This window comes from Pinus tabuliformis, chromosome 8 (genome assembly GCF_031772625.1).
Source record: "Pinus tabuliformis cultivar Carrire ecotype Pingquan chromosome 8, CPIR1, whole genome shotgun sequence".
Lineage (NCBI taxonomy): Eukaryota > Viridiplantae > Streptophyta > Pinopsida > Pinales > Pinaceae > Pinus > Pinus tabuliformis.
The window spans coordinates 334839635-334859335 of NC_142294.1; positions in this window are offsets into that span (position 1 = coordinate 334839635).

Genomic DNA, 19701 nt, shown 5'->3' on the forward strand with positions numbered 1-19701 from the left:
ATCTTTTCTGCAATGTATGTGGCATAGTCATAGTGTACAGCTGGAGCTTTCCCAGGAGAAAATATGGACAGCATTGCCATGATAGTGTTATCAACATCTTCAACTCCCCTGTACCCCAGGACATAGCTGATCAAATCTACTAGCATTCTGCCCAAGTTATTCAGATAAGCATATCCAATAGGAGGAGCTCTTATGGTTTCAGAACTTGGTAGTATGAATAACTGATTGATTTTGGTGATCTGGGCACTTGACAAGTTACTCCCCTTCTTGACCAAGTCTATCATGGAGAGGGGGGCCAATGGTCTTGCAGTGTTAAAACACATCATCTCATTTATGGCTTCTGGGGTGATATAGAACAACACTGAGCCTGTAGGACTGAGAACAGCTCTTTGGCATGGGTCATAGCACTCCTGGCACCTATGGACCAAGTCTGGAAAGGCATTGACTTGAGGGAGGTTATAAATAGGCAAATTTGAGTCCCAAATCCCTAATATATCAGCTCCACTAAGGTGTTGGGCTTTCAACTCATTTAGCATGTGAATATTGAATTTAGTATTCATTGGGAATGCGTCCATCATCTGGTAATCTAAATCTCCCAGGGCTTTCCATTCTAACTCCCTTTGAGGGGCATTCAAAGGTTGAATATTGAGGGCTATTGGTGTTTCCATGGCTAATAAAGCTCCTAAATTGTATGTGAACTGTTATGAGTGAGCAGAACAAAGCAGAGGAGTTTCTTTACACTGTAAATTTGAAATGTATGGAACAGAGGGTGAATTGAGCAAACAACAATTGAAATACTGTTTATAGGATCAATTACAAAGGTAGCAGGACTGACTACAGTATTTCTATGGTGAATTTATGTATTGGAAGTTTCTAGTTCACGACTGCGCGAACTACCTGTGAATTCAGGTGAATTTGGTCAAATGCGGGCTCTGCAGAAGGTTTATTGTTCCACCAGTTTGAAATAGGTGCAGGTTTCTGAGTAATTGATGGTGAAATCAGTGGTTTTAGGCCTTCTTAAACTGTTTGTTTGCAGAAATATGATAAAACCAGGTACAAGGATTTATCTCTAGAAATACCTTGCGACTGGTCGATAACAAGTTGCAACTGCAGGTACAATGGAGGCGCCAACGGTTTCGGAATCAAATTTGGCAGGTTGGCGCTGGTTTGAACGTAAATAGCATGCAGAAATAGCGACAGTTTCTTTTCGCAAAAGTGGAAAAAACACGAAATTTTCGCCAATATATGGATTTTTGGCAAATTGGTGAGTTTTTGGGATGACGTCAGCATGACGTCATCAGGTGGGGTCGAGGTCGGATGACGTCAGCATGACGTCATCGGGTGAGGTGGCAGGCTGTGATTGGTCCACGGATATGATGAAGTGGCAGACATATCAGCGCGGGGGCGGACCAGAATGCTGATGCGACGGCGAGGTGGCACTGACGTGGTGATGATGCGAGCATGGGAAAACAGGCGGTAAACAACAAGGCGGTAATGGTTTTCTCGGACCGCCTACGATACGGCCGTGGTTTTGTCAGAGGCCAACCCGAGAAATTGTGAGGGCGACGCGTGGCGAAGGCCTGACGTCACCCTCTGACAGTTTCTTGGGTGCTAATCTTCGGACGTCGGGCCCAACCCAATATGCATAATGGCCGTCCGATCAAAGGCACCCGATCGGACGGTTGACGGGTCGCTGAGCAGCGGGGACGATACAGCAGCAGGGAAGCAATAAAATATTATTTTCTCTTGAACGGCGTGCCCACCGGGACTTTGGGTTTCGGCGGGTTTATATGGTTTTTCGATGTAAAATGAAATTTTAATATCACCGCGCCGATACTTTGGATAATAATGAAAAAGTGGGTTTTTGGGCGCCTTTTGCAAATTAAAGCGGGTTATGGGTAAAAAAGGGGTTTTCATATGTTTTTCTTAGCAAATGGGGTGTAATGGGTCAAAAATGGATTCAGAAGGGGGGAGAAGAGTAAGGCTTAGGTTTATCAAAGTGACCAGCTGTCATTTTGATCCCTAACAAGGAACATATGGCTATAATGCCAAGGGGAGGGATATTTATACAATGTTTGGGGGTTTATACACCATGGTGTTATAATACTTAGGGAAAGGGTAACATAGGGGGTTTATATAATAGAGTTAGGGGTTAATATGGATGAAAGGAGTGGATTAGGGGAGACAATACTAAGTTTATTTGAAAAACACTTAGCTTAGGGTGTAGATCAAAATGAAAAGATTTTTACACAGGAAATGTGGCTTTTAAAAGCATAAGAACCAGCATAAGAACACCAATTCTTTCATGAATCTCAACTGATGAGGGGATGTTAGTAATGAATGGAAAAGGGGAAGATTGGGAAGTTAGACCTGCTTCTTTGCTTTGCTGCAACCTGATAGAGAAGAAGGATTTCTCAATCCATTGACTTTGCTTTGTGAAATAGGTCAGCACACCTTCAATTTTAAGGAATGACACTTCTGCAACCACATCTGCCTACCCATCTACTTGCCTAGCATTTTTATTTCTTCTTGGAGGGTGCACTTAGGCTTGCAGACCCTTATTTGCCTTTTCTTTTCTTTGGCTTTTTCCCTTTGGTTTTCTATCTAATTCTACCCTTATTGCTTCCAAGGTCCCAGATTAAACAGTTGGGAACCTTACTTTCTCTACCTAAGCTAGTTGTCTGCCAAGAATAAACAGTTTGGACAGACTTATTTCTCTATTCTACAACTGAAAATTTAAACCATGGCATGGTCCAGATTAGGCTGTTGAACCATCCATCAAAATTGTGTCCACATCAAGCTATATACACACCTTGTATTTTCTTGGAAATATGTGATCTTTGCATCATCAAAGCAGAGCATATTTGGACCTTTTTATAACCAATCATGAAATATGAAACCTATTGATATAGGTAGCTAACAGTGGCTCCACATGGGGATGGTTTTTCATTTGAAAGTCCAAGAACAACAGGTCAGATTGCCTCCTTTGACTGCTTGTATCAAAATTTTGAAGTTTGCTGCTTTGACATGCCAAAATTGTGTACTTCTCTTCTTGGTAGACCTCTGATCCTATTTGCCTTTTGCTAATAGTTAATAAACTTGGAAAACTACATTTTTACATCCTTACAGAGAGTAATATATACACTTGGATATGTACAATGGAAACTCAGGCTGCACTTATGGGTAGTAGTCAAAATAGTGCTTCAGCATCCTGCCATTCACAGGACCTTCATCCAAATCAGTTTCATCAAGACTTTTAAGGAAATAAGTGTTGTTTCCCTGTACTGCTTGGACAGCAAATGGTCCTCTCCAAAGGGAATCAAATTTTCCATGTTTTCCCTTATCCTCTCTTCTTGAATCCCACTTGATGACTTTGTCACCAATTTTGAAATCTTCTGCCTTAGTTCTTCTGTCAAAGGCCTTCTTTAACTTTTCTTGTAGAACTTGAACTCTGCTAAAAACTTGGTCTCTAGTTTGTTGCAAACATATTATTTGATTGATCCTTCTTTGCATATCATTTGGTTCAGCTTGGCTTTCTTGAAGAAGTTTCATAACAGGCACCCCTAGTGATGAAGGAAATTTGGCTTCTAATCCATAAACCAACTCATATGGGCTGGTCCCAATTGATCTCTTGGTTGTTAGTCTATCTGCCCATAAGGCATTGACCAGCTTCTTATGCCAATTCTTCTTGTTTTCTTCCAGCACCTTCTTTATAATGTTTACCAAGCTTTTATTTGATGATTCAGCAAGGCCATTTCATTGGGGATAGTATGCAGTAGAATGGCCCAAAGTGATGTGAAATTTGTGGCAGAAATTCACCATTTTCTTGGATCTGAAAGCAGCAGCATTGTCTGTTATTATTTTGTTAGGGCAGCCAAATCTAGCCAATATGTTGTTCTCCAAGAACTGAATGATAGTGGAATCATTTGCTTGTCTGCATGGAGCAGCTTCAATCCACTTAGTGAAGTAGTCTGTGGCTGTTAAGATGCATCTATGTTGGCCTGAAGATGAGGGATGAATTTCCCCTATGAAATCCAAGCCCCACTGTTGAAAAGGTCTCTCTGTTGCAATAGGCCTCAAGGGAAGTGGCAGCAACTGTCTCTTTCCCTCAAACACTTGACATTTATGACATGAGGTGGTGAATTTCTTGACATCAGAGAACATGGTGGGCCAGTAGTAACCAGCCCTCAGTATTTTATCCACAGTGGACTTCCAGTACAAGTGTCCACCACAGTCACCTGCATGAAATTCTTTTATGATATTGTTAGTTTCATTCTCAATTAAGCAGTTTAACAATATCCCTTCATGGTTTTTCCAAAGTAAATTTCCATCCATAACACAGAATTTAGAAGCTTTCATTTTTAGGAACCTACATTTAGTTCTGGACAATCCTGGGGGAGCACACAGGTTTTGTATTACATAACATATATCATAGTACCAAGGGGATTGTTCAAAGGCTACATTGATCTTTGGAGTCGCCAGCTCCAGTTCACTGTCTAGCTGGTTGATGTCTAAGGCTTGAAAGTTTGCTTCTGTCATTAGTTTGGCCAAACCTTGCCCTTTTATTAGTTTTGTAGGTTTTATCTCAATATCAAATTCCAAAATGTTGGCAATCCACTTTCCTCTTCTGCCCTCTAAATTTTCTTGGGTGAGAATGTCTTTGACAATAGGACTTGGTACATAAGCTATAACATGTGAATATAGGATGTAAATCCTAAAGTATTTAATGGCTTTGACCAAAGCATAAGCTTGCTTTTCCATGATTTGATATTTTAAAGGTGCATCTCTAAGAGCTCTGCTAAAGAAAGCAATTGGCTTCTCATTTCCTTGGTCATCTTTCTGTAACAAAACAACAGCAATAGTATGCTGGGAGGCAAAAAAGAAAATGATAAATTCTCTGTCAAATTGAGGATTGGTCAAGACTGGGGTTTGGGTAAGGGCCAGTTTTATACCTTCAAAGGCTTGATTAGTTTCAACAGTCCATTTCACTTTTGAATCTTTCTTTAGCATGTTATTTAGCAATCTGATCAATTCTGCTAAGTTTGGGATAAACCTTCTCAAGAAATTGATTTTTCCCAAGAATCCTTGCAATTCTTTTATATTTCTTGGGTGGGGCATTTGTAAGATAGCCTGTATCCTGTCTGGATCTATCCTAATGCCATCTTTAGAAATGATATGTCCTAACAGCTTACCCTCTTCCAAACCAAATAGAGACTTCTTGGGATTCAAGGAAATTCCATATTTCCTACATGTTAAGAAAATCTGCCTCAAGTGTTTCAAATGTTCTTGGTCAGATTTTGAGAAGGGTGTGAGGTCATCTAAGTAAATGACTAAAAAGTCATGAATCTCCTTTGCAAAAGAAATATCCATTGCTCTTTGAAATGTTGCTCCTGCATTTTTCAATCCAAAAGGCATTTTTACATATTTGAAAGTTCCCCATGGGGTTGTAAATGCAGTTTTGTCTTGATCATCAGGGTGTACCAGGATTTGATTAAAGCCTAAGAATCCATCAAGTAGTGAGATCCTTGAGGCACCCACTACTCTTTGGAGGATGTGATCCATCTTGGGTAAGGGATAATTGTCCTTGAGGGATACTTGATTCAGATTTCTTAGATCTACACAAAGCCTTATTTCACCAGTTTTCTTTCTTGTAGGAACTAAGTTTGAAATCCACTCGGAGAATCTGATAGGTGCTATGATGCCTGCCTTGAACATTTTCTGTACCTCTTGTTCCATTGCTGGGAGAAGCATAGGATTGATTCTCCTCAATTTTTGTTTAAAGGGTTTTTTATCAGGCTTGAGAGGGATAGTATGCTGGATAACAGAGGTATAATAGGACTTTAGGTCCTCATAACTCCATGCAAAGACATCCTGGAACTCTTTAAAGAGGTCAATGTATTTAGGCTTTTGATCAGGAGGTAAAGATGCAGATAATTTTATTATTTTGGGCTTGCCAATGGTACCAATGTTGCATTCTTCAATGGCTGCATTTAAGGGCTGCATTTTTGGTTTTCTGGGAATATCATTTGAATCAAAGATGTCCTCTAGTGGAGTTAGGCCTGTTGGCAGAAAATTGTCTTTCAGCTGTATGATTTCAGCTTCAGCATTGGCCACTTCTTCACAACTGATTGGTTGAATTTGCTGAATGCTTTCCTTGTTGAAAATGGTTGGATGTAGTATTTGTTTTGCTGTTCTAGGTGATATTGGGTGGTTAGTCTGTTCAAACTGTATTTGTGATTGACTTGCTCTTTCAAGTATTTGTGATTGACTTGCTCTTTCAGTGTCAATATTTAATCCTGCAAATTCTTGTTGCAGCGTTAAGAAATTGTTTATTTGCATATCATCCTCAAATACTTGCCAATCTTTAACATTGTTTGGAATGGAGGGTCTGTGTTTTACCTCAGCTATAAAGCAATGATGGGGCTCCAAAGGCAGCTTGCAGGTACTTGCAAATGTGGCCAACCTATGAGCATGCAGATTATGGGTCCTAGAAATTTTGTTGATTTGGAATTCAGAGAAGTAGCCTAGTATTTCAGCCACAGCAGACCTATAGGATCTTAGTCTTTTGTCATTAGTGACAAAATTTCCCTTCACTTGTTGGATAACTAAATCTGAATCTCCCATGATTGAAACCCTAGCAGCTTGCAAGAATTTTACTAGCTTGAGGCCTAGTAAAAGAGCCTCATATTCTGCCATGTTATTAGTACATCTGAAGTTTAATCTATAGGCTCTGCCTTCTGCATGATTGTTTTCTTTATTGTGTACCCAAACTCCAGCTCCTGCCCCTAATTTGTTGACTGAGCCATCAAATTCAAGGAACCATAGAATATTTTGTTGTGAAGGAGTTTTGATGGTCTGTTCATGGGCTGGCAATGTAAGTTGAAGTTCTGGTTTGCCATCTTGTTTGTCTTCTAGGGCAGTCTCTTCACTTGATGGAATCAATGTGACTTCTAGAGCAGCAGCTTGGCTTAATGATGGTTGGTCCATTGTTTCTTGGGTAGCAGTTTGTTCATCAGTGTCTTCCTCTTGTATGAGTGTCTTGGTTTCAACAATATTATTTGAAAGAGTGATGCTATCATTGAAGAGAATGTATGAGTCTACGTCTGAATGGACAGCATATATGGGAAAGTTTTGAGGCTTTTCTTCACTGCTGACCATGTATTTCATGAGTGTTTCTCTGTATAGTCTTTTTGGTTGCCCAAAAACAGAAATGGTGGCATATGACATGTCTAATTGTAGGGAACCTTGGAGTTTAGCTCCCCACGATCTTGATAACAGCATCCCATACTTGGGTGGGATGTCAGCAACTACAACGTCCATTAGAATTGTTTTGTTTGGGTATTGAACCAGAGACACACATAAATCTTTTATGATACCTAAACACTTGACTTGGCTGGAGTCAAAGGAAAACAGGTCCTTGTATGGTCTTGTTATATCTAGATTCAATCTCTCCATGACTGCTTTTGGCATGAGGTTGTGAGAGGCACCTGAGTCAAACATTGCATTATGTAATATTTTATCATGAATATGTAAGCTGACATAAAAAGGTAATATCCCTGTGACCACTGTCTTTCCATCCACTTCTGGGCCAAACAGTAATTCTGGGGTGTCATCCAACACATTGACATCATCTTTGCTGCTGGTGAGTTGAAGGGACTTCTTGATCTGTTGTTTATAAATGTCATGCTTGGCTAGTTCTGAAAGAGGAATTGCTATCTTTAGTTTGCCCATTTCGGTTTCTAGGTCAAAGGGTTTTTCAGATTAGGTCTTAGGGTTATGGATGACAGTCCTTTCCTTGTTCATTAACTCTTCTTCTTGATTCTTCACTTGATTTTGGAACTCGTCTTTTTTACTCCTCTCTTGAGGAGCAATATTTAAATCAGGGTGAAAGGATGAGGTGGCCATGGGCTGCTGTTCCAAGGACAATGGTTCAGTGATCTCTTCAATAATTACTTCTTCTGCAGGTGGGTTTGTTTTGTCATTAGGCTCTGTGACTATGGCTCTTTTAGGCTGCTAATTATCTTTTATCTTTTCAGGCTGATTTACATTCACAGTTCTGCTCCTTAGCTTGTATTGTTTATGGACTTCATAAACAACAGTGTCATAGCCTTGTTTAAAGTCAAAGGATTCACCTGATTTGATTGGGAACAGCTTGATTACCTCATCCTCATGGTCTTCTTGTGTCAAAAAAACTTGACTTTCACCATCTAGACCCATTAAATTAATCTGAGAATCTTCATTGGGTTCACTTGATGTGGAAGTTTCAGCATAGTTTTCTTGGAAAGGGGGTCTTATGTCTTGGTCAGCACTGGCCTTGCCAACGTTTGGGTTTTGAGTTCTCCTAAAATTTGGATTCCTAGGAGGGTTGTTTTGTGGTGCTTCCCATGATGACTTTCTCTCAACAGACTCTACTCTATCACCCAGTCTCTTCATACCAGTGAGTATTGCATCTAGTTTTTGATCAAAGGCTGAAGGTTCTTCTTTGAAGGTGGTTCTCTTTTCCAACCTTGCCCTGTTTCTTTTGGCAATCAGGTTAGCTTCCACTGTGACAGCAACCTTTTGGGCGTCTGCAAGGGTTTGAGGGTCTCTTTCCTTTAACTGATAGGCCATGTCAGGGTCAAAACCATCAGGGAACTTGTACAAAGCTAAATCAGGGGGAGGTCTTAAATTTTGTGGGATTGCGTTATATACATTGTTGAATCTTCCACAATACTCCAAAACAGTCTCTTGGGGACCTCTCTTGATAGTGTCATATTCACCAAGTATGTGTAGAGGATCCTTCTTTTTCTCCCATCTGTTAGTAAAGGCTTGATATAGCTCATCAGGAGTTGTGATGGAATTTGCATTCAGGGATCTAAACCAAGTTCTTACATCCCCAGTCAGACTTTGAACAAACATCCTCATCCTTACACTGTCATCATCTATTTCATAGGTCTCAAAATGGTCTTGCATCCTTTTGGCATGCTGAATAGCTGTAAGATGGCCAGTAGAGTCAAAATATGATATTTTGGTTTGGTAGTCTTGGGGTAGAGCTGCAGCATTAGCTGGTAACTACAAAGGTGCATATCTATTAGCCATATTCACAAGGTATGGGGGATTTACAGGAACAACTGGGATAAAAGGAATGGTGTGTACCACAGGGGTAACAGGTGTAGCAGCACCTAGAGTGTTGTTCAAGGGGATATGTGCAATGGGTGAAGATATGAAAGGAGGACTTTGAGATGTAGATGGTGAACTGGGAGAAACAGGGGTAGACCTAAATAGAACCTTGATAGGGGTTGGAACTGGTTCAGGGTGAGCTGTCTCAGGACTGAAATCACTAGGATTTTCCTGCCTTTGCTGTTTCCTGATTATTTTGGGGATTGTATTTGGATTTTCAAACACTGCTGGTGGATTTGGGTCAGGATTTGACCTAGTGTGTCTAGTTTCCCTTTTAGGAGCCAGTTTGTAAACTTCTTTTTGGTATTTTGCAGGATATTCTTGTGTCTACAGAGGCCAGACAAGATTTTGAATTTACTGTATATTTTCCAAAGCTAGCAGCAAAAGGAATGAGCAGCTTTCAAGAGATAAACAGAAATTAGAAAATCTTGAGAAAGTCCCCAGTGGAGTCGCCAATTATGTTAACACCCAGGTTGTTCCCTATGACTCCCAAGGGAATACGGCCGGGGTAACCACTAACCAATCTTTGGATTATAGTTTCTAGCCAAACTGTAATCAGAGAGGGCTCTCTCTTTATGATTTGTCTCTGTTTTGATAGTGTTTTAGGCTAGCTATTATGCTCAGGTTTTTGGTTTATGTTTGGTTGAAGGACTTCTTTCAGTGCTTAAGATGTAGTTTTCAGACAATAGTATATCCTTGGGCAATGGAGTCTAGAGCTGTGAACTGTTTTGAAATGCTGGAGTGAGATTGTTCAGACTGCAGGGCCTATTGGGTATCTCAACAAACAAGATTTAAACTTAAGTGGTGATGTATGGTCAGCCAACGGAAAGCAATTAAGAATTCTCCCTTAAACCGGTGATGTGAACATGAAACATATTGCTCAGGAGCAAACTTGAATTCCTGAAACAAAGGTCATTGTGAAAGATATATTCTGACAGTGTAGCAATTAAGAATTACACTTATCAAGATTATAGCTGAAGAAAGACATTCATTAACAACATAGATTGAGCTCAGGGGTATTGCATGAATAAATCCTGAAGGCTATTCTTTTTCTTTGTTGCTAAATACTTAGAAATTGGAAACATATATGGATTGTAAAAGATTGAAACACATAACAAAGAGAGTTACAGAAAACTTATTGTATTGTGAGGTACACAGGAATCCTGCAGTTTTCAACAAACACCAGAACGCATTCAACACTTCAGAACTTTGAGAAATTCCATTACTCTGTGTATTAAACTCAGAAAAGATTACAGCATAAGAACTTCTTCAAGAGAAATCAACAACCACCACCTGCAAGCTTGTGCGAGGGGCAAATATATACAAACAGTGTTACAAAATATCTAAGGCGTTGAGTCATCTGAGAAATAAATATTCCACCAACTTTGTACAGAACAGCAGATAAGAAGTTATTGCTGCCTTTAACACAACATAAATGCATCTTTCAATCGGTCAGAAGATATTTTGGCTCTTGGAAGCCAACGAGTCGGTTAGAGTGATCTGCATTAATGATGGAAAATGTGCTTTTGGAGCTACTCTGCTGTAGCTTCTCGGCCTGGACACCTATAGCTTCTCACCTTGCCTTGTTGGCCGTAAGTTCTGCTGAGGTGGCTCAGCTTTCATCTCTAATGCATGTTGATTTTATTGACTTTTCCTGTGCATGCCACTGTGTATTTTTGATAAAAATAATAAAAAACTTGAAGAATGGCTTCCTGCTCTATAGGATCATATGTATTGCCTTTGTCCACCAGTCTTGTGTAGGTAATTGATGCCTGAGAATTGCATCCATAGTCTCCTCTGCCTCTGTATACTTATAAAAATTGGGAGCCACTTCAAACAGGTGCTTAATTTCATTCATTATAAAAAATAAACTTTCTACTCTATTGTAGATAGTCTGTCCTGTGGTTGGCCCTGTTTCCTCTGAGCTGCTGGGCTTTTCATTGATCTGGCTTGTGGCAAATGCATTGACCCTCTTGGCATATTGCTCATGTGTGATCAGTCTCCCTGTGCTGTTCAGTAAGCTAGGGAGCCCTCTGTTTTGCAATACCTGAAATTTGTCCATGAACCTGTTTACCTCAGTCTGCATGTCTTGGGTTCTTCTCTCTAATGTCTGCACCAAGTTTCTTAGTGTAAGAACCCTCTTGATTAACTGAATGGTCTCAGTTCTGTTTGAAATTCCTATGTTAGCCAACTGAGTACTTGTTCTATTGTTAAGCACATTAATCATCTTGGTGGCAACTTCAGGCATATTGCCTAGAGCAGCCCTTGATCTATGAATTTCAGTCTGTCCTTTTGGGATGAGCTCTAACTGCTCATGGATTGTCTCAATATACTGCCATTGGTCAGTAATAGACTGGCCAATATTAGCCCATAGCATTGCTTTAAGCCCAGCCACAACCTTATCTAACTTGAGCTCATTTTCTAGCTCTTTGATCCTGTCTTTGAGGGCTTTTACCTCCCTGTCCTTTTCTGCCACAACCTTCTTTGATTTGTCATATCTATCATTTACTTTGGCCAATTTTTCCCTGGTCTCATTCAGTTCTGTCATTTGAGCTTCCAAGGCCTGAATCTCGTTTCTTAGCTTTTGCATATCCAAGCTAGGGGCCTGCTCTGTTGTTGGTGGTGCTGAAGTAGATGGTGCTGCTTGTTCAGTCTGTTGAGGAGGAGGAATAGTAGTTGGAGCAGCTTCCTCAAGGTTAATGATTTGAGGAGGAGGCTGGGAGGTCCGACCTTCTTCTCTTTGTTTCAGAGTTGCTTGTAATGCTGCCTGTGCAGCCTCTAATTCTCCCAGCTTTTCTTGAGCCTGAATTAGCTGCTTATATAGAGACATCAGCAAAGTTGTGGCATCTTCATCATGCCTCTGCTGGGCAACTTCATCTGTTTGAGGGTGGATGGTGGCTAGAATTTTGATCTTTCTCCTCAAAGCTGCCATGTCTGCATCCCTCAACTTCAATATTTCTTGTATGCCCTTGATATCTTTGGGATCATGCCCAATCTCAATAATTATATCTTCTAAGGACCTTATTCTGTTGTCATTTGCTTGAGAGGATGCTCTTTCCAACTCAAGTTGAGCAGCTGTATGATTTAGGCTATTTACTAGCCTGTAGTTATCCAAGGTCTTGTCTGCCAATGAAGCATAGACCATCTCACCTGATTGTTTATGCAATTCAATCTTATCCATAGGGTGGATGTCCTTGGCAAGGACCTCAAGATTGGTCCTTAAGTAATCTGAAGGGGACTGTGGCTGCAAAGTAGTTGTCATGAAGTGACTCATGATCATCTTGCCCTCCTGGACATCATAGGCAGACATTAGTCGCTGCTGGTTGGTGGGAGCCATTTTCAATAAATGGTTATACAGCTGTATCTTTATGGGATCACTTCTCCTCTTTATGTCGATGAACTGTTGTTTAATGCTCAGTTCACCCTCTCTCTGCTGGCCGGAGGAGCTGACTTCTCCCCCCACTGTCCTCTCTTGTTCCTGTTGGAAGGAACTTGCAGATGCCTCCATACTGGGCAGGCCCATACCCAAAGATTTCCCTATAGGCATCTCTTCCTCTGAAAGGGGATTTATCCTGTGCCTTTTCTCACCATGGCTTATTGATGTAGTTAAGGGGGTCTCTCTATCCCTTTTTCTGCTTACATCCTCCCTTTGTGGAGTTTGGAGGACTGAGGCTTCATTAACAGCTTCTTGCCTAGGAGGCACCATGTTTTGAGCCTGCTGCTCAGTGAGAATTGGGGCCTCAACTGCCCCTTCTTGCTGTGTGGGCTGCTCTCTGTCATGCTGCCCTTCTCTTTGCTGTGCTTCCTGTTGTTGTTGTTGCTCTACCTGCTGCCGCACTTCTTCTTGCTGTTCCATCTCCTTATCTGCTTGGTCCTTAGTCATGGGAGGTGGTTGCTCTTGTTCCATCTTTTCTTTGCCTTTGTTGGATGTTTTTTGAGTTTCCATGGCAGCTTGCTGATGTATTGTTGAAGAGGAGGCAGCTGCTCCAAGTTGCCTTTGATATGATAAGGAAACCTGTCCACAAGTTTCCAAGTCAGCTTCTTTTCGAGCATTCCTAGCCTCTTTTTCTAGCATCTGTTCTCTAGTAATTGGCTCTTCTAGAGTGCCCTCCTTCCAGCTCAAAGAATTGGCATACTTTTCAATATGAGGCAGCCTTACATGTGCATAGTTACCAAATTTGTATTTTATCCTTCTGAGGGTAATAAAATGATTAGGGTCATAGGCTGTCCATTTGAAACTGGTTTGCAGTTTAAAGCCCTCTAGGATCATATCTGCCTCCTTCCATCCCTCCTCTCTTTTGTTATACAGAAAAGGGCCTAGCTGGTTCCTTACCTTCAGCTGCACCTTCTTATTCCTACTTTGGAAATGGAAGCAGTCTGCATTTCCAAACTGCCTGAAGTATTCTAGGGCAAAAAGTCTCATAGGGACATACCGTGGCAGCCTATAAGGATCCAACTCACAGCCATATACTCTGGTTACCGTGTGATGTTGGTAAAAATACCAATCACCAATGCTGTATTTTTTGGAGAGATGGAGAATTCTCTGCATGTCATCGGTCAACCTCAGAGGAGGGACACCATACAGCAATGTCATAGCTGGGTGAATAAACAGGTCAATGAATTCACAGTATGTGTATGGTGATTCAGAAACATAGTGGAACACCGAAGACCAAAACACAACTGACCTTGGGTTCCCTTGTACATTAAGTTTCCTGAGGGGAACAGAGAAGTTGTCTGGTTGATAGAACAAGAATAGATGGTAAATGTAGGATGTGTATCTGAACACCCTTTCCCTTTGCAGATTCATTAGTTGTTCATGAATCTTTTCTGTAATGTATGTGGCATAGTCATAGTGTACAGCTGGAGCTTTCCCAGGAGAAAATATGGACAACATTGCCATGATAGTGTTATCAACATCTTCAACTCCCCTGTACCCCAGGACATAGCTGATCAAATCTACTAGCATTCTGCCCAAGTCATTCAGATAAGGATATCCAATAGGAGGAGTTCTTATGGTTTCAGAACTTGGTAGTATGAATAACTGATTGATTTTGGTGATCTGGGCACTTGACAAGTTACTCCCCTTCTTGACCAAGTCTATCATGGAGAGGGGGGCCAATGGTCTTGCAGTGTTAAAACACAGCATCTCATTTATGGCTTCTGGGGTGATATAGAACAACACTGAGCCTGTAGGACTGAGAACAGCTCTTTGGCATGGGTCATAGCACTCCTGGCACCTATGGACCAAGTCTGGAAAGGCATTGACTTGAGGTAGGTTATAAATAGGCAAATTTGAGTCCCAAATCCCTAATATATCAGCTCCACTAAGGTGTTGGGCTTTCAACTCATTTAGCATGTGAATATTGAATTTAGTATTCATTGGGAATGCGTCCATCATCTGGTAATCTAAATCTCCCAGGGCTTTCCATTTTAACTCCCTTTGAGGGGCATTCAAAGGTTGAATATTGAGGGCTATTGGTGTTTCCATGGCTAATAAAGCTCCTGAATTGTATGTGAACTATTATGAGTGAGCAGAACAAAGCAGAGGAGTTTCTTTACATTGTAAATTTGAAATGTATGGAACAGAGGGTGAATTGAGCAAACAACAATTGAAATACTGTTTATAGGATCAATTGATGATGATGATGATGGTGGTTACCGTCCACTGAGACCAAATTGGTCTATCGGACCTATAATATTTTTAATTTTTAATTGTCTGGCTCCTTGTCTTTCTTGGCGAGATTGGTGTTGTAGCTCTCTTTTTTTTCTCTACAGTCTTCCAACTTCCTTTATCGTGCATCTCCTTCATCTCTTCTGGTTCTTGAAATAATGGTGTCTTAGCTTCGCGGTCAATTGTGTTCGTCCTTTTGAAGATAGTCGGAGAAGAGGTTTGGTCTAAGAGATCTGCTTTGTTGTTAAATGAAGATTTATTTTGCACGATAATCGAATCCTCATAACTGTTGACACTTGAGGGGTTGTCGAGTGCACTTTTTTGTTGTTGGGCAGGGCTTTCTCCATGCTTGTCTTGAGAGTTGTTTCTGTCTTGCCCAATTTCTTGTGATTCAGAGTTTTCTCTAGAGTATTCTTCTTTGATGACAGTGTAGTGTTCTTTTTGTGCTCCTTCCCACCAAGTAGATCTGTGGTGGCTTTTTTTACCAGGATTTTTCTGGGAGGCTTTTGGGCAATTTTTGGCTAGATGGCCTGTCTCAAAGCAGGATCGACATCGGAAGAGGACACTTTCATAATCGAGTTTCTGGTTCCACATATAATCTTTACTTGTTAGGTTTATTTCCGCTGGGAATCCGGCACTGAAGTCCATTTCCACACAAATGCGTGCATAGGTGGTTCTGGCATATTCCTCTGTTTCTAGACACCTGCAGTAAAATTTCCCAATTGCATTTCCAATGGCTTTTAGCGAGGAGAGATTACAAAGGTAGCAGGACTGACTACAGTATTTCTATGGTGAATTTATGTAATCGAAGTTTCTAGTTCACGACTGCGTGAACTACCTGTGAATTCAGGTGAATTTGGTCAAATGCGGGCTCTGCAGAAGGTTTATTGTTCCACCAGTTTGAAATAGGTGCAGGTTTCTGAGTAATTGATGGTGAAATCAGTGGTTTTAGGCCTTCTTAAACTGTTTGTTTGCAGAAATATGATAAAACCAGGTACAGGGATTTATCTCGAGAAATACCTTGCGACTGGTCGATAACAAGTTGCAACTGTAGGTACAATGGAGGCGCCGATGGTTTCGGAATCAAATTTGGCAGGTTGGCGCTGGTTTGAACGTAAATAGCATGTAGAAATAGCGACAGTTTCTTTTGGCAAAAGTGGAAAAAACACGAAATTTTGGTCAATATATGGATTTTTGGCAAATTGGCGCATTTTTGGGATGACGTCAGCATGACATCATCAGGTGGGGTCGAGGTCGGATGACGTCAGCATGACGTCACCGGGTGAGGTGGCAGGCTGTGATTGGTCGACGAATATGATGAAGTGGCAGACATATCAGCGCGGGGGTGGACCAGAATGCTGACACGACGGCGAGCTGGCACTGACGTGGTCATGACGCAAGCATGGGAAAACAGGCGGTAAACAACAAGGCGGTAATGGTTTTCTCAGACCGCCTATGATACGGCCGTGGTTTTGTCAGAGGCCAACCCGAGAAATTGTGAGGGCGACGCGTGGCGAAGGCCTGACGTCACCCTCTGACAGTTTCGCGGGTGCTAATCTTCGGACGTCGGGCCCAACCCGATATGCATAATGGCCGTCCGATCAAAGGCACCCGATCGGACGGTTGACGGGTCGCTGAGCAGCGGGGACGATACGGCAGCAGGGAAGCAATAAAATATTATTTTCTCTTGAACGGCGTGCCCAACGGGACTTTGGGTTTCGGCGAGTTTATATGGTTTTTCGATGTAAAATGAAATTTTAATATCACCGCGCCCATACTTTGGATAATAATGAAAAAGTGGGTTTTTGGGCGCCTTTTGCAAATTAAAGCGGGTTATGGGTAAAAAAGGGGGTTTTCATATGTTTTTCTTAGCAAATGGGGTGTAATGGGTCAAAAATGGATTCAGAAGGGGGAGAAGAGTAAGTCTTAGGTTTATCAAAGTGACCAGCTGTCATTTTGATCCCTAACAGAGAACATATGGCTATAATGCCAAGGGGAGGGATATTTATACAATGTTTGGGGGTTTATACACCATGGTGTTATAATACTTAGGGAAAGGGTAACATAGGGGTTTATATAATAGAGTTAGGGGTTAATATGGATGAAAGGAGTGGATTAGGGGAGACAATACTAAGTTTATTTGAAAAACACCTAGCTTAGGGAGTAGATCAAAATGAAAAGATTTTTACACAGGAAATGTGGCTTTTAAAAGCATAAGAACACCAATTCTTTCATGAATCTCAACTGATGAGGGGATGTTAGTAATGAATGGAAAAGGGGAAGATTGGGAAGTTAGACCTGCTTCTTTGCTTTGCTGCAACCTGATAGAGAAGAAGGATTTCTCAATCCATTGACTTTGCTTTGTGAAATAGGTCAGCACACCTTCAATTTTAAGGAATGACACTTCTGCAACCACATCTGCCTACCCATCTACTTTCCTAGCATTTTTATTTCTTCTTGGAGGGTGCACTTAGGCTTGCAGACCCTTATTTGCCTTTTCTTTTCTTTGGCTTTTTCCCTTTGATTTTCTATCTAATTCTACCCTTATTGCTTCCAAGGTCCCAGATTAAGCAGTTGGGAACCTTACTTTCTCTACCTAAGCTAGTTGTCTGCCAAGATTAAACAGTTTGGACAGACTTCTTTCTCTATTCTACAACTGAAAATTTAAACCATGGCATGGTCCAGATTAGGCTGTTGAACCATCCACCAAAATTGTGTCCACATCAAGCTATATACACACCTTGTATTTTCTTGGAAATATGTGATCTTTGCATCATCAAAGCAGAGCATATTTGGACCTTTTTATAACCAATCATGAAATATGAAACCTATTGATATAGGTAGCTAACAACTTCAATAGGCTTAAGTGGCAAAGGCTGTAACTTCTGCTTTCCTTCGAAAATCTGACACTTATGATAGCGCTTGACCATCTTATATACATTAGCAAACAATGTCGGCCAATAGTACCCTGCTCTCAGAATTTTATTTGCTGTTGACTTCCAAAAACGGTGACCACCACATTCTCCTCCATGGAAATCCTCCATAACTTTCTTTACTTCTTTTTCCACCAAACAATTTAACAAAACACCACCAGGATCTTTCCAATACAGTGCAGAATTTAGAATGCAAAAATTGGCAGCTTTCAACTTGAGTGTTCTCACTCGGTTTCTACGCATGCCGGGCGGTGGTGACAAATTTTTAAGTACATATATGATATCTGAATACCACGGAGAGAGAGAAAACATTTCCGATACCTGAATTGATGATGCTTCCTCATTCTCATCAAACATAGCAACGATCAGATTTATGTCCAAGGCGTGCAAGTTTGATTCGGCCATTAACTTTGTCAATCCCTGTCCTTTAACCAGCTTTGTGGGCTTTATTTCCACATCATATTCCAGCTAGGCTGCAATCCATTTGCCTCATCTTCTGTCTGGATCGGTCTGCACTAAAACATCTTTGACAACAACGTTAGGAACATAGGCCAAAATATGAGAATGTAGAATATATAAGATCATTTTTTGGGATTCAACTGCGTTAAGTAAGTCATTCAAACGTATGACCATTTCCAATATATACCCGGAAATCTTTCAATGCTTTCACAAGTGCAAGGGCTTGCTTCTCAATGATGTTGTATTTTAAGGATACATCTATTATAGCTTGGCTGAAGAATGTAATGGGTCTTTCATGATCATCTCTTTTCTGCAATAATATAGCTGCCATAATGTGCTCTGAAGCAAATGAAAACAATATGAAATCATGATTGTAGTCCGGGCTGACTAGAACGGGAGCTGAAGAAAGAGCCAATTTGACTAAATTGAAAGATTTTACAGCCTCCTCCATCCACTTCACTTGGATGTCTTTCTTAAGCATGTTTGTCATCTCTCTTAGGTGCTCAACAAGATTAGGTACAAAGCGGCGTAGAAAATTCATCTTACCATTGAACGATTGTATCTCTTTTTTATTCCGGGGCAGATAGATTTGCTGAATTGCTTGCACACATGCTGGGTCAATACGAATGCCATCTTTTGAGATAATGTAGTTTGCCTTCCTCCATGGCGAACAAGCTCTTCTTCGGATTCAGCGACAAACCATATTTTCTGCACTTTTGGAAGACAATTTTTAGATGGTACATGTGCTCTTCATCAGATTTGGAAAACACTGTCAAATCATCCAGGTACACCACCAAAAAGACATCCTTCTCATTTGCAAAAGCCAAGTCCATTGCATGCTGAAATGTGGCACCTGCATTCTTTAAACCGAAAGGCATTTTAGCGTAATGAAAGGTTCCCCATGGAGTGGTGAATGCTGCCTTGTCTCGGTCATATTCATGGACAGAAACTTGGTTATATCCGGAATAACCATCAAGTAGTGACATAAGAGATGCTCCCACTACTCGTTGAAGTATATGGTCCATTTTGGGTAGTGGATATTTGTCCTTCAATGAGACTTTATTGAGATTTCTAAAATCAATGCATAAGCGGATTTCAGCTGTCTTCTTTCGTATAGGCACCTAGTTAGAGATCCAATCCAAAAATCTGATGGGCATAATGATCCCTGATTTGTACAACCTGTTTACCTCCTTTTCAATAGATGGCAGCAACTTTGGATTTAGCGTTCTCAACTTTTGTCTGAATGGTTTTTGATTAGGCTTGATGGGTATAGTGTGCTGAGTTATATTAGTATCATACGTCTTGAAATCAGAATAGTCCCAAGCAAACACATCTGCAAATGAAGACAACAAACTGATATATTTGTCCTTGATCTTTGGTGGCAATGCTTTAGACAATTTTACCAACTTAGGATTAGCAGCTGTTCCGATGTTGACCTCTTCTACGCCCTTCTCTATTGGCTGCAATGTTGGCTTGCGG